The sequence below is a fragment of the Protopterus annectens genome, chromosome 2.part2 (genome assembly GCF_019279795.1).
Source record: "Protopterus annectens isolate FY-2018-M chromosome 2.part2, PAN1.0, whole genome shotgun sequence".
NCBI classification, from domain to species: Eukaryota; Metazoa; Chordata; order Ceratodontiformes; family Protopteridae; genus Protopterus; species Protopterus annectens.
Window position 1 is genome coordinate 170456493 of NC_056730.1, and position 17175 is coordinate 170473667.

Below are 17175 nucleotides of genomic sequence, written 5' to 3' on the forward strand. Positions count from 1 at the left end.
AGGGACTTAAATATGGTCTGTGACTTAAATAGCACAAGCTGGAGGGACAAATTTATCTCCCAATGACTGACATGTCTTTGGAATAGGCTACCAATTCATGTGAAACAGAGCACCTCAATGACACTGTTCAAGAGGAACCTGGACTAGTGGGTGGGGTACCGTAAATTCTTACCGGAGATAGCACCCACAACCCTCCTGGACATGGGCAGTCATCACTAAATACAATCTTGGGTATTGACTAGTACTTCTATGCTATTACATTGGGTTGAAATGGATAAGCTTAAAATGACCTGCGGGGTTGATAGCCTAGTAATCTCCTATGATTCTATGAATATTGCCCTCTAGAAATACTACTACCTTTCTCCTCATCAGACTTTCATTGCAACTGTTATTAAGATAACAGGTCTTTATTTCCATGGGTCTTTTCTGCCACCTCCCTTGTACAAGGGTACCTCATTTGCTGACTTCCAGTGCATTGGTACTTCTGCATTATCCTCTGAAGGTATCTGTCAGGGGATCCTCCAATACACTGTTCATATTTCTGATGACTCCCTGTGATAGCCATCTAGCCTTTGTGCTTTATTCTCCCCAAGAGAAAATGCCTCTTTGACCAGCTGCTCCATCTGGATCCTGGTGTCTATGTACTACTTTCCCCATTTTGCTCTGTCTCCTGCCCTGCCTTCATACCTGCAAGTCACCCTTCCTATGCTTTCTTTTGCAAAGACTGAAGCAAAGTATTAATTTAACATCTGTCTCCCCTCTCACCACAATCTTCTGCAAGCTACATCTCATCTTTCTTCAGCCTGGCTAGTTCTGTCTCAACCTTCCCAGTTTTCTACTATATCCACAATCCTTGTTTCCCTTCTTGATTGCTTCTGCCAACTCTTTTCAGCTTTCATCTTTGCTGCCCTCTCCACTGTTGTCCTTCTCCACCTTCCCCAAGTCTGTCTTTCTTTCCATTTCCTCTAGACCCTATTGTTTCCCTAAATGCTAATCTTACACTCCTATGTAGCTTTACTCTGATTAAGAATATCAGTACTGTGCAAACAGATAACATTTGTACATTGATATCACTATCTAGCAAATAACAGCATTACTGTCCTTCCATGAAAAAGACCAAGTGGTTGCAAATAACTGCATCACCCGCTTTGCATATTTCCAGCCTACATTTAAACTGCTATATACCGCTAACTGCCTTGCCAGTGTCATGTAGAGAATCAATATGGACTTGAATATATTCCCCGAGATCACTCAACAAGGCTGCCATATCCTTAAAAAAGCCTAACCATGTTCTTTCCACTGAGGAGAACATTTTTAGAAATGCAGCTTTGCCAAAATGCCATCTACTACTGCATTAAATCAGGAATGATAGACATATGGTCTTTAGAAAATAATCAATCACCTCACCAGCAACTTCAAATGCCAATGTTTTCAAGAAAATGGGTTAACATGGCTCAGGTATTTAGGATCCCTCATGACTGTATTCAAAGCAGGAGCTACTACTTGTTGCTCTGCTCATGAATGTATACAATTCCTTGATCTAGCAAACAATATATTTGAGATTCGTACACAATCCTCTGATCCAATATATTCTCTCCTATGCTTCTGCTTCCATGAAACTGTTTTCTGAGTACTAGCAGGACTCTGCTACAATGTTTATTACTTACATACTACAATGTGTATTACTTTCATGAGAGGATCTTTACCTAGCAATGCCTTAATGGCTTCTCCCGTTAGGGGTCAGCACAGTGAATCACTGGTCTGCAGACTGACTGGCAGTGGAGTTTTTACTGTGTCGAGTTGCCAGCCCAACACCCAACCTTCACAGAAGGCACACAAAGACGCACCTACCTGCATACCTATAAAACTTACTCAACGGCAGGGAGGACATGCAGATCCCACGCAGAAGGCACTCCAGTCAATAATCGAACAGGAGTACCTCTTGCTGTGATGCAACAATGCTAACTGCTGCACCACTGCTGCCAACATGTGAAGATCTTTACTTAGGAACAGCATGAATTCTTACACCCATTACTAATCACTTCTACTCAGTACTTGGTGATAATGGAGAACACTGGACTGCAGTAGCCTATTTTCATATCTCTTAGAATATTATGGCAGGAGTGTAGTTTGACAGCTGTATACTGTTGCAATAACTTTCTAAAACTTATCACTATTAATGCACAGGAATTTAGACTTGTATGGAAGACGGCATTCTTGTAACACTAACACATCTAAAATTTTGCAACAAATACTGCTCTTAGCACTGCACAATTTTAGAATGTAATTTTGTTAATTTCTAAATGTGCTGTGCTTTACTAATAACTTGAACAATAGTAAAACAAAACAACACAAACTCGTGTTCCTCTTTGTCCATTCGTTTGTTAAAGTTTTGATGTTCTGGTAAATAACTAAAGGTTGCTGTCAGTCAGTAATGTCAGATATTAGAGATTAGTTATTCTTGTAAAGATATGCATGTTAATACAAAACATCTGTGCCATTAACTTTTTTTTTTTTGAGTCAGACTATTTTAAAAAAAGTTCCAGTCACTACTATTGTAAAGAACTACTGTACTTTTTTAAAGCACAACACATTTGGATACCGCTGTTAGTTTTAGTCATTTATAGTTAGTGTTCTTCCAAAATGTGCTGTGCTTTAATAATAACAAAAAGGAAATGAACACTTGCTCAACCAGGATTTTAGAAAACTAACTGAAACTGCCATTTGCATTCTTGACTGAGACTTGCACCCAGTTCAGTGTTCTCCATTAATGTCAGGCTCAAGTTTTGACTCATTGGCATGTCAGTTAGTGGCCTTGATGAAACAGGCATCTGCACTCTTGACCACAGAATATACATAGTCCAGAATTCCAATTATCGTCTAGGGCTTTTTGGCCCAAGTCATAAAACAGTCTTCACACCAGCCTATCTAGAAGGTTACACAAGGCAGCCAAGACAGGATCCTCACTCACTGTAAGGAAAATGTCAGTTATCAGAATTCAAAACAGGCTCAGCTGCAGGTAACAAGTCCAACATTGGGGCTGGTGGGAACCATCCACCACTCTTAAGCGCAGAGATATGGGCTGAAACCAGTAGGTGATCTAGGAGCACATAATGATCTACAACCACTGACATCTCACAGCCAAATGTAAAACCCACTTTCTCATACATTCAAAAAGCACTGTGAAGGTTGTGGCTGCCATTAAGCCTAAAAACAACAGGACTTAGGAAGGGATGAAGGCCTTTTAAATCCTAGTCTACTATGAGGACTGGAACCTGGCAAGTTGAAGCAGATGGCTGGGGGATTTAAGCAGCAACATAGCAGAGGAACCTCTTGTCCATCTTATCCTAATCAGCTGGTAAAATAGATAGGTCCTCTGATGTTTAGAATCTGTGCTGGATTGCAACGTTCACACAGGACGTAGGACTAAGAAGCTTATGAGAGAACTTCCCTCAACTCAGCTTGAGGAAGCTTGTACAAAGTACATGTATACTTGAGAAGTGAAGATGTAGTATCAGGTGGCAAAGACTTCATGCTTGAGCATCCAGTGGAGACATAACCTAAGACACCACCCAACCTTCTCCAGATACACATGCAAGGGGGCTACAGGCCAGTTACGAATAAATTCACAACACAAAGAATTTCTCTAAAGAGATAATTTTGGATGGGGGGGTGCTGCAGGGAGGAAAGGTCTTGTTATCCTCAGCTGTCTGGGACACTAAAGGGTCTCCTGGTCCTCACATTCGCATTCAGAAGGCACAGTATTTAATTTAGACCCACCATGGTCAACATGCGAGATGCTCTCAGATTTTTTTTCCTGACAAGATTGTTCCTCTGTGAATCCATAGTACCCATTTTCCACTTTTGCTCCAAAAAGACAAGACAAACTGCTCAAAACAAAAGCCAGAAGCTATGAAGTTCAGTTCGTAAAAACATGCACCAAATTTAAAAAGAAACAACTTTTTATTGTAAGCGCTTTCGGAAGACTTAGTATTCCTCCTTCTTCAGACAAACACCTCTACATTTTAAAACCAACTTAAATAACTTTTACAAATCATGTGCTACCATTAATTAGATGATTAAATAATTAATTAATTAACTCACTTCCCTCTGTATATTCTTATGCAAACCTAAAATGTAACCAAAGCATTGTATGCTAGGTTAATGTTTGCAATACATTTCGTTGATACAAATTCAAAGAGTTTACATGTCAAATCTAAATTATCTAAGATTAATTCACTTCATGTACATAATAAAATAAACTCTCGCATTTTTGTTAGCATTGATGCAACAATAAATAAACTGTTTAACAATAAAACGAAGAAAATTAATAGAGACATGCAGCAGTATGCTAATAATAGAGCATACCCACATCCACCTACCATTACAATAAATGATGGGAAATTTAATTACACTGCAGAAACAAGAAATACGAGAGAAGGGATGGGGCCCTATTTTAGAACAATTTCAACTGACCAACAATTACATCAAGTACAAGATGATAATTTTTATCAAGATCATCATGATGTGAACTCTCAGCGGAATTATTCTGATGATGGACTTCCCAGTAATCAAGAAGAGTTTTTTCAAAACAGTAATGATGACAGACAACAACCAAAACATAATAATAAGAACAATACATCAATAAAACAGAACCAACAGGGTTTTGGGGATGGACAATATGTTCAACAAAGGAACTTGAGATCGAACACACATCAGTCGAATCAGTCGAATACGAAGAACAAGCGCAATCGGAGATAGAAAGTATAGTAGAACAAACAACACCTACTATTATGTATAGCTCCGAGGGGGATTTTAAAATTTACAATTATTCATATTTTGTTATAGAGGAGGATATGGTTAATTTCCTCTCTAAAGGTTTGTCCTTCGTACTGGACACTCGTTTCGACTTGGTTAAGACCATCATCGATCTCAAGTTATTTGTGCGAAAATTAAATCTAACATTTTTGATGGGTAATGTGTCATCTGTTACTAACTCTTTTAGACTGGCAAGTTTATTTAATCCACCTTTGGTAGATAGTTTAAAAGCTTTTGAAAGAACTTGTGAGCTTGACCTTAGGGCTTTAGCAAGTAACCCACATATAAAACCAGCTACACTGAATGTTACCAAATATCAACGTGAACTTATTAGGTTACTCCAAGAATGTAATATCAGAGTCATGAAACCCGATAAGGGTAGTGGCCTGGTTTTCATGGAGCAGTACAGATATATAAATAAATTAGTTGAACATTTAGAAATAGGGCCTTATCGAGAGGTCAGTATTAATGAGATCAATAAAGCTTATAACACTATTAGGTCTACATTGGAAGATCTGCTGTTGGAAAGATTTATCGATATTGACATACATGGGTATTTGAGTGTGTTAGCACCTAGGCTACCAGTTTTCTTTGGGGCACCAAAAATACACAAATCCCTAGAGGACCCACCTTTTAGAACCATAGTAGATGGGAGGGGTTCTATATTATATGCCTGTGCAAAATATGTAGACAGCATCCTCAAGCCCTTCAATGAAAAAGAACCACAAATATGCAAAGATTCGTGGAGTTTCCTAAGCAACATTTGCAAAGTGCCTTTTAACCCTGACTTCGTTTTCCTGACAATTGATGTCAGAGATTTGTATACGGTTATCCCACAGAAGTTAGGGTTAGAATGGGTTAGAGACTTTTTACTAGAGAGAAAAGTTGGAGATGAAATCATTTATATAGTTGAGACCTTATTAGAGTTGGTCCTAACATATAAATTTTTTGGGTTTGACAATAAGATTTATGTTCAAACATCTGCAGTTGCTATGGGATCCCCATGTGGGGGGGCTTTTGCGAATGTAGTGATGGCTCAATGGGAAAATACTTTGTTATTTAAAGAGCCTTTATTCAAAAAACATGTCGCCTGGTACACTAGGTACCAGGACGACATGTTTATATTATGGAGAGGGCCACTTGAAGACATTACACTGTTTATTAATAATATGTCCCAGCTTACAGGTTTTTAGAATTCACTCATGAAGTGAACAATAATCACATTAATTTTCTAGATATCGAGCTTCGCAAAGACAACTCAAATCATAGGTTTATGAATAACATCTACAGGAAACCCACTTATTCAAACGGGTTTCTTCATTACACCAGCTGTCACCCTTACCATCAGAAGAAAGCAGTGGTTAAGGGGCAGATGGTAAGGGCAGCTAAGATGATTACCGATGAGCTTGATTTTGTAGAAGAGTGTGATAAATTGAATAATATGTTCTCTAATAGAGGGTACCCCTTAACCTTAATTGAGGAAATTAGGTTTGAAGTGACCCATAAACGTAAAGTGGGGCATTTTAGACCAATACTAAGTGAACATGTCAATAATATACAATCGGAGCGAGAACCTTCTCTGATTGAAAAATTCCAACACAAAGAGGCGGATAGTAAGAGTAGATTCCTATGTACGTTTTCAATTGACCACACCTCCATTAGGAATATTCTTTATAAGAAGTGGGTCCTAATATCTGAGGATAAACAGCTTTTTAAGTTATTTGATACGTACCCTAAGATTATCTATAGGAGAGGGGTCAACTTGAAAATGTTATTAGAAAGTTGTAAGCCCAAAATAGGGAGGAGGAATAAAGGTATGTTAAAATGCGGGGCTTGTCGTCAGTGTAAGCATATAAATGAGGGCACAACTGTTATAGTTAATAAAACTTCATATAAAATAGTGGGCACCTTCACTTGTGAATCTAAGTCTGTGGTATATGTTGCATTGTGCTCACACTGCTCGGCCTTCTATATAGGGAAGACCGAGCGTAATTTTAAAAGACGGATATATGAGCACCAATATGGAATTTCTAAGAAAGATTCCAACAATGCCTTGGCAGTACACATCATGGATAACCCAGATCACAATTTCAAATTTTCAATTCTGAAACAAATAAATGACAACTGTAATCTGGGGCCATGGCAAATACTTTTAGAAAAGGAAGAACTATTTTGGCAAATATGCACTAGCGCATTTATGCCACCAGGATTAAATGAACACATCTCTTTAGCATGTATTTTAAAACATTTAGCTTTAAAGAGATGAACTAACATACACTTCAATGAATTGATATATATTGTTGATGTTCAAATGGTATAAAATTTGTTTAAATATGTATAGTTATTTTAATATAGTGATACACTCTATTTAATATAATTTATTATTTTTAAAAAGGAGTTTATTTTATTATGTACATGAAGTGAATTAATCTTAGATAATTTAGATTTGACATGTAAAATATTTGAATAGCATGTATCAACGAAATGTATTGCAAACATTAACATAGCATACAATGCTTTGGTTACGTTTTAGGTTTGCATAAGAATATACAGAGGGAAGTGAGTTAATTAATTAATTATTTAATCATCTAATTAATGGTAGCACATGATTTGTAAAAGTTATTTAAGTTGGTTTTAAAATGGAGAGGTGTTTGTCTGAAGAAGGAGGAATACTAAGTCTTCCGAAAGCGCTTACAATAAAAAGTTGTTTCTTTTTAAATTTGGTGCACGTTTTTATGAACTGAACTTCATAGCTTCTGGCTTTTGTTTTGAGCATTTTCCACTTTTGCCCACTAGCTTTCTTTCAGTATTCCCTAACTACTTACTTAACTCAGTTCAGGGTCCCAAGGCAGAGAAACTAGTTCTGAATAGGTTACTAGCCCATTACAGACTACACTCACATAAGAAACACACATACAGATAATCCGAAGGAACACCATTTCCCCATCTTTGGGATGCTGTCAAAAGAAACCCCACAAAGTTCCCAGTGAAAATGAACAAGGAGGACATGCCCACTGCTCAAAGAAGGCACCCAAGCTGAAAACCAAACTAGAGAACCAAGTCCTGTATGCCCCCATCATCCACTGGCTTTCAGATAATCATTATTATTCCATTCAGAAGAGGTAAAGAGTTTCCTAAACAAGGTCTGTTGTCAGTTTCTTTCATACTTTTACAAGAGAGATTCACATTTGTCACTCTGCAGACTTCAGGTATCTTAAATTATTTCAAGTCTTGTTTTGGGTGGGAGAGGGATAGAGGATCATAGGGCTCAAACAGATGCCATATGCTGCCCGGTTAAAGAAACTCCAGCTCTACTCAGTGGCATACCGCCTGCTCAGAGGCGATCTGTGCCTGACGTATAAAGCCATGTCCAACCCGGAATTAATGGACATGCTGCACCTCAGAAAATCCAAATCCCATCGAGCTACGCGCTTGAGAGACTTGAACCTCAGCACTGAAATAAATAGGACATGCTGGAGGGACAGATTCATAACCCAGAGGCTCCCTTCACTCTGGAATAAAATCCCAGTCCAGGTTAGGCAGAGTCCCTCATTGACTCTCTTCAAGAGGAATCTTGATGAGTGGATGGGAGATCGTAGGTTTACCCTGGGTATCACTTCTGTGTCACTGTTAGACAGAGGCACAGTATACTAACCTCGAAAAAGGGCATAGCAAAATTAATTTAAAATGGGTGGCGAAAGCCAAACACACACTGGCTAGGCTTATAAATGCCCTAGGGCAGATAGCCTAGTATGAACCTATGAAGCAGCAGTGTCATTACTTTTCAACATTTCACAAGGATCCACTTCTCAATCCTCTGAGAGGGACCTTATCCTGGACTCATAAAAAAAAAAAAAAAAAATGTAATCTCTCTGTCTCATCTGCTGCTACTTATACAATACACAATAACACAGCACAGTAAAGATGACCGATGCCAAAAAATGCGTAGTCATCCCGTTTGGGAAAAAACAAAACACACACGAATTACCACATAGGTGGCAGCCCCCTTAATACGGAAGAGGTAATAAGAGATCTGAGGACCCAGGTAGATAGTAATCCCTCCTTTGACAATCATATTGCCAAAGTAGTTAGGAAATCCTTCTATATGGCCCATCTAATTACTAAAGGGTTCGTATCTAGAAATAAAGAGGTTATATTGCCCCTCTACTCGTCACTCATCAGACCCATCATAGAGTACAATGCCCCATTTGGGATGTACCTCACAAGACACTTCCAACAGCTGGAAAGACCACAAAAGTACCTCACCAAGAGGATTATTGGCCTCAAACAGATGTCCTATGCAGCCCGACTGAAAAAAAACTCCGGCTGTACTCAGTGGCGTATTGTTTACTCAGAGGTGATCTCTGCCTGCCTTACAAAGTCATGTCCAACTCAGAATTGATGGACATGCTCCACCTAAAGAAATCCAAGTCACTGCGAGCCACATGCCCTAGTGAGCTAAACCTCGCCACAACAATAAATAGAACATGCTGGAGGGATAGATTCCTGTCACAGAGACTCCCCATGCTTTGGAACAAAATTCCAAACTACATTAGGCAGAGCCCCTCACTAACACTCTTCAAGAGAAACCTTGATGAGTGGATGGGCAACAGAAAATACACTCCTGAGATCACTTCATTGGTTCTGCTTGACAGAGGATCAGTTAATTAATCAATGGGGCGGCAAAAGCCGACACACTCTGGCTAGGCTTATAAATGCCTTTGGGCAGATAGCCTAGTACCTACCTATGAACCTACATATAAGGCAAGATATTGCTGCACACATCAGCGAGACAAACTTGAATTAAGTGCTCAAATAAAGTGAATCATGAACTAATAATTGATTTGTTTACTTGATCATAAATATAACTGACTGCTTTACCTGCGTCCTAACCAGCTGCCCCCTCTCCCTTCACCTTCTCAAGTCATATTCTACCAAATTCTTCATCGTACCATACAAGAACCTCACTCCCTCTCTGCAAACTTTCTGCAACAACTCCATATATATCTACCACTCATCACTCATGTACAATTCTTTCTCTCCTGCTCACTGACTTATCTTCTGTTCTAGAGTTTCTCAGAAGTCAATGCTTTAATCTCAGAGATTGTTGGGAGGGGGCTATACTGTCAGTCCTCCCTCTGCACACGCAACAACACCTTTATATATTTTTCACTCTTTGTCTTCCAAAGATGTGGCTTTACCAGTGCCTGGTACAGTGGACTGGCCATCTTCTCCCAACTACACTCTACTGCATTTTCCTTAAATATTTAAGTAATCTTAACCCCAGTCCCTTTCAGTGTGCTACAGCTTCTTGCCTCTAAAATTGTTTTATTTCCCCAAGGTGTACAAGTTTATACTTTACACTGTATCCTACTTTGTATATAATATCTTGATAGCCTAAACAGGTGTCAGTGAATGCTTGCTACTTCAGTCTGTATCTACTGCACTAAATTCAGTTCTGTCAGCACATGACCTGATCCTGCCCTCCAGGCCCTAGTCATACTGGGCACAACTGTATTATATGGGAAAAATCCAGACAGTAATCCTTTTAGCACTTCACTAGTCAGAAATTACTTCTGACTAAGGTTCACTCATAATCACTCCTGTTTATTAATCCATCATCTAGTTTTCTACTCATTTTACCAAAATGGATCACATACTCCTCATTCTCTGCATCATCCTGGTACAGAGGAATCAAAGTTTAAATATAACATTTTCTCCAGGATCTCAACACTTGGCTCATCTGTAGAACTGGGTTAAAATTTCTCTGACAAGACCTTTGTATGAAGTTGTGCTGTCAGTTAGATGGCAGGGCACAGAGCATCCTATCTAGCCTGCAAAATTATTTCTAACATTTTACCAGGGTCAGGAGCAAAACCAGCTCATCTGGACCTTAATCCTTCCAGGACACACTTGCTGGCCCCACCACTTCTAAGCAAGGACATCACTGAAGCTCTCCTTTATCTTCACACAAAAAACAGAGACCAAAAGGCTATAGATCATTATAAAGGCCCCTTAAACACTTCCAGCAACTTAAATTAGAAAGAATGGCATATCAACTACAGCCTCAGCACTTGCCATGGTCAGAGTTTACCCTTCACCTATTCTGCTACTACATAGCCTGTCCAGTTCTCCTTATTACTACCTACTCCTCTTTTGACATTGTGGCACCCTGACCTACAGAGATTAGGGATACATTTGACAACTTCACCTGCCCTGCAGCTTTCCTGTAGAGCTATCTTCCTAGCTGTTTCCACTAGCTCAGTCTCTGGCAATGTCCTTCAGTACTCCCCATTATTTAAAAACCTTATGTCCATCTGCCACCCACCAAACTCTGCCTTCTGTACAACCTTTGTTACCAATATTTCAACTTCCTCTTATGTAATTATTTCACTTCTCATTGTCTTCTGTCATTTAAAGCCACTTGCTTTTTCCTTTATACCACCACATTTCATTTCTAAGTGTAATATTTTCTACAGCATCAAGAAACAAAAAATGCATGTAAGCCAACAAAAGACTTTCTGAACAGGATAATGTGAGTGTTTTCACACTCACTGACTCTCTTCTACAGCAACTTTATTGTGAGTCAGGACTAACAAGGTAAAACAATGTAACACATGCCTAACATAATACAAACGTGTGTAAGATATGTAGACATACCATTGCAAAACTTTAAACTGATATTCAGGTAAACATTTATATATAAATAAATAAGGAAGCAATAAAATTCTGATCACCAAAAACAAAAACAAATAAAAATAATAAATATAAACTTAATAAGTTGCGAAAAAGGAAAATTAGGTACATAAGTTAATTTTTTACAGTGTCTAGGTAATAAACACTTTTAAATAAAAATGCATGTGGAGAGAAACATGAGACGATCATAAAAGAAATTAACATACCTGCTGTTTTAACAAGGAAGTCTGTTGGTTTGAAATATGAGTGCCACCAAATAATGTACCTCCAAAACAGAAAGTCTGATGCTGAGCTGTCTAATTTCACATTTTCTTTAACCATGTTTGAGAAAATTACACAGCATTATTAGTGCGTACTATAGCAGTAACTAGAGCAAGCAAGACAAAACTTGAAATTAATAATTAATCTGCAGGACGGAAGCAGCTCAGACAAACACCTTTAGGATTAGATGTGTGCTACACCTTTAGGATCAGTCAGCAATGTGATTCAAATGGAGCCATAATGGAGGGAACACTGCATCCCTGATCTTTTACGTGTAGTTTGCTGAGTCATTTAGCAGTATTAAAATAAAAGTATCACTCCCCCAGTGGTCACTGCTCATTTATGCATTTATTTGTTGCATTATTTATTCAGTTTTACGGTATTCCACATTACATTAGAAGATAAACACATGCAGTGGTATGAAAAATAAAACTTCTTGATTCAGATTACTCACTGCCCTGCCTTTGTCCTACTTATGATAATCCTTCTTCACCTTGGACATGAGGATTCTTCACAATTATTCTCAGATACCTTCTTCTGGACTGGAGCATCCTTATTAGTTTAAAAGAAATAAGCAGTTATTTTACTTTTGGGGAGTCCTACTAAAGAGAAAAAAAAATAAAAATAAAATACCCGATGATCACATAACTAGTAACCTCAGCAGTTAGCTGTATATTCCACACCCAAACTGAGCACTTCCTGTGCATCACTGAAAAATGTCCCTATGCTATTCAAATTAGACTGTTAATATGCATATAATTCTAGGGCTGGAAGTATGCCTCTTATAGGACCACTACGGGAAAAATAATAATAATAAAAATACACTTTTTTTAACTTTTCTTTAATTTCTACACATTGCTAGTAGTAGTCAGTACTAATTTTCTTGTTATTCATCAGAAAGTAGTAGTCAATACTAATTTTCTTGTGTTTGTAACCTGCAGTGTCCTTCTGGGGGCAGATATGCTGATCAGAGCTTGCTTTCTTCTAAAGCTAAGTGCTCCCCACAGTGCAACAGTTGTTGAGATTATAATGCCCATAGATGGACTGTCACATCTCAGTTTCATTTACTTAGAATGGAAGAACAGAGAAACTGCTAATTTTGAAATGCCACTGCAGTGCCTCTTACAAATGTTTTCCCTAATGATGTGTTGCATATTCTGTGTAAAAAAGCATCCAGAAATGTCAGCTCAGACTTTTTTGGGAGATAACTGTTTTTGTGTGCTTCAGTTCCTTCTCAGGTTACTCCCCCCATTTTCCCTCCCTCGGTAAGCCACAGTATACCATTATCTGCCCTGCAAGGTTTAGTTAATTAGCTATCTATGCATGACAATAGAGATCAGACAGAACTGTCTTGTGTGGTGTGCCAGTAAAAGTGTTCCCTCACCTCTTTTCTTATTCATGTCATCTGAATAGCACTTTCACAGTAAGTAATGTTACAAAACAAAGTGCTTGCATCAATCCTTAACATGCAGAAGTATAAGTATTCCAGAAACTGTGTTTTGTGCTGTTTATTAGAGTTCTTATTGGCTACTCACAACTGTTATGTCTGTAAGCAAATACTCTTATCATCCACCAAATAATAGTCTTATCAGACAGAAATGTTGTTACCCCTCAGACAGGCCACTGATGTTACATTCTACTTTTCCTTTCTGTTGCTTTAGTATACACAGTCAGTGAAATTTTCATTGCACATTTGCTGTTATGTTACGCACTGTTTTTATCTGTAAGCACAACGTAATTCATAATATCAATGCCCCTAGCAATGTGCACACTTTTCTGTCCACATTAATGCCAGTACTACTTTCCAGTCTATGCTGCTACATCCTTTTCTATTCACGCCTATCCAAGAATTTTAACAGTTCCTTGAGAAGTAAAAAATGAGTGACTGTTGTAAGCTTTGTGTTTTATACCGTAGTTATTTTTAAGCAATCTGCAGATGACCTAACAACAGTTTCATTGGCCTTTGTTGGAATTCTGTTAACTTTTTTCCTCAGTGAATATTATAATTATTCTAAAGTTCTTATAATTCTCCCAAGCTGTGCTCATTTTTAAATTTTGGTTCGTTACTATTTGTAAGTCAGACTGCGGTGGTGGTGCTGCGGTAGCGTTGTTGCCTTACAGATAGACGTCCTGTTCGATTCTCAGCTAGAGTGTCTTCTGTGTGGAGACATGCGTGAACGGGCATACCTTCGTTGAAGGTTGTGCATCAGGGCTGGCAACTCGGTACGTAAAAATCTACTGCCAATCATTAGTGGACTGGAGTTCCACTGTGGCGACCCCTAACCGGGAAAAGCCGAAAGACACAATAACAACTATTTGTAAGTCAGACACAGTGTCCAACTCAGTTCTCAAGTTCTAACCACACATACCTGTAGCAGGGAAGTAAATATTGTGGGAAGAAATTGCCAGGGAATTGTTATGGCTAGGCTTGTATAGGCCCTAGGGCTGATAGCCTAGTACCAACTTATGAACCAGTAAAAACACACTGCTGGCATCAGATGGCAAACACATATGCATCAGTGTTTCACACGTCTCTGGTCTTTTCTGTTTCACCATTGACTGCATGCAATTACAAACACACACACACACACACACACACACACACACACACACACACACACTATAATACTATAATGTACCACCCAAAATTAGCCATTATGCTTCTCTGTACAGTCACAATTGCAATGTCCATGACCTGAACCAGACACCTCAAGTCATGCCAATGCACCATCCCAATGCATTATTAACCATGCTCATTAATTATGACAGCAGACACATAGAATGGGCAACACCCAGACATGTATAAGACATAAGTACAAACACATACACCACATGTTGTATATAACTTTGATAAATTACATTCTGCAGCATACACTACATTCCCACAGCCCTTTCCCACATACACCACCACAATCCCCATACTGTAACACAGATACACAGACAAAGAGTGAAATACTATTTGTATGATATGGGCATTTTACAGCATACCAGCATGACATTATCAAACAAGTGATAGACTAGACATAATGAAGGTAAGTTAATAAAACACATTTCTCCATTACATCTGTTATCTACCCAACATACTCACAGGGAGTCAGATATACACACATACTATGCCAGGTAACCATGGGCCTTTGCCCACCTCTCCACAAAAGCAATGCTTCAACTGTTAAAGAGGACCACAGTTGTGTCAAGTCTGCTGCATTGACATTAGAAGCTCCACTGCCATGGTAGGTATCATTCAATCTCTGCTCCATCACTTTCTATTACACCATCCAAAGTAAAAACACACAGACGCACATACATATACTTGGTTCTGGTGAACCATGGAAATTCTTCTGTATCTCCAAAACACAATGATGCAAGGAATATGAGGGACTACAGCTGCTGAGGATCTCAGCTTAGAGCATCCAACAGTTGTTGCATCATGCCCACTGCACTGATGCCAGAAGCTTTCACAGCAAGTCATGTGTTAGTCCTGTTCTTCTCAATCAATCTCTGTTTTACTTTACACACACACACACACACACACACACACACACACACACACACACACACACACACACACACACACACACACAATGTACCGGTGAACCATGGTGCTCTGCCTACATCTCCACAAGGCAATGGTGCAACACCTCTGGGAGACAACAGTTGCTAAGGATAACAGCTCAGCTCATAGCACCCAAAAATTACTGTAACAAACCCACTGTACTGACACCTGAAGCTTGATGAACAGAGCAGGTGTCAGCCCAGCTATGTTTCATTGTTCAGTGTAACACCATCCACAATAAATGCACCTAGACACAGGCACAGACATACAAAGACACACACACACACATGCAAACACAAAATGTACTAGTGAACCATGGCATTTTTCCCACCTACCCACAAAATGATGAATTACCTGCTTTGGCTTAATACAGCATGCGATGATCTTAGCTCAGAAAAATCCACTGCCATTTCATTAAGCACACTGCATTCACAGAAGAATCTCTAACACAGTATAAGCAGCATGTGTACGTTCAGCTCAGATTCATACTTCCCCATAACATTGTCACACAAAATACACATGTACAACATACTCAATATACTATTGTGCTGTCAGTCTTCATCAAACTTTCTATAAGTTTCTACAACAGCTGCAAGGTTTGTTGTTATTGTAAGTTCATGAGCTTTGTCCATTAATTAAGCTTATGATAGTGAATTTTGGTCAGGAAATGTGTGTGAGAGACTGCTGTGGTGATGAACATGTGTGCTGCTCATGCAGCAACTAGATATGCAGGCTGGGAATGGTGTGTACGTGTAAGCACACACAAGTATGTAGAGTAGAATATAGTCATGATGACCCAATTTCAGTAAACTTGTTGTAACATGTACTTTGGATCTTGGATAGATATCTGTCACAGAGATTCTGTCATAGGTTTATGTCCACATGATAGTGTGTTTGTGTGTGTTTACTTTGTGTGGTATTTCAGAGAACAGTGGTGCAGAGCTGAGTTGATACCTGTCCTGGTGGGGTAGTATATAGTAACAGCATGGTGGGATTGATGCAACAATGGTGGGCTATCTTGAGATGAGGTAATTACCACTTGGTGTTCCTGAAGCTGTTGTAGAAATTTGTAGAGGATTCAGTGAAGACTGACAGTTCAACAGTATATTGAGCATGTTGTACATGTGTATTTTGTGGGACAATGTAATGGGAAAGTGTGAATCACAGCTGCACGTACATATGCTGCCTATACTGTGTTGGAGATTCTGGTGTGAATGCAGTGTGCTTGACGGAATGACAGTGGATTTTCCTGAGCTGGGATCATCGCCAGCTACGTTAAGCCAAAGCAGTAAAGCAGTTGTTTCATAGTTTTGTGGGTAGGTAGGAAAAATGCCATGGTTCACTAGTACATTGTGTGTTGTGTGTGTGTGTGTGTGTGTGTGTGTGTGTGTGTGTGTGTGTGTGTGTGTGTGTGTGTGTGTGTACCTGTGTCAATATGCATTTATTGTGGACGGTGTAATGCTGAACAATGCAACAGAGCTGGGCTGATACCTGCCCTGTTGGGAAAGCTTTGGGTGTCAGTACAGTGGGCTTGCTACAGCAACATTTGGGTGCTTTGACCTGATATCCTTAACAACTGTCATCCCCAGAGCTATTGCACCATTGCCTTCTGGAGAGGTAGGCAAAGCACCATGGTTCACTGGTGCATTTTGTGTGTGTGTGTGTGTGTGTGTGTGTGTGTGTGTGTGTGTGTGTGTATGGCAAAACAGAGACTGATGGAGAAGAACAGGACTAACACATGACTTGTTATGAAAGCTTCTGGCATCAGTGCAGTGGGCATGATGCAACATCTGTTGAATGCTCTAAGCTGTGATCCTCAGCAGCTGTAGTCCCGCATATCTGCTGCA

At 39.2% G+C, this 17175-nt stretch overlaps 1 long non-coding RNA gene across 5 annotated transcripts in view; it reads right to left on the bottom strand.

Annotated features, from left to right (window-relative positions):
- Nucleotides 1–12477, bottom strand: part of LOC122795586 — a 106931-nt gene extending 94454 nt beyond the window's left edge. For 3 of the 5 annotated variants that reach the window (XR_006363831.1, XR_006363834.1, XR_006363833.1), the window contains exon 1: nucleotides 12230–12477. This is a non-coding gene — a long non-coding RNA (uncharacterized LOC122795586). Of the gene's footprint in view, nucleotides 1–11720; nucleotides 11826–12229 lie in introns of all 5 variants that reach the window. The other 2 variants (XR_006363832.1, XR_006363835.1) reach the window with 2 other exon arrangements.
- Between the last annotated feature and the right edge of the window lie 4698 nt (nucleotides 12478–17175).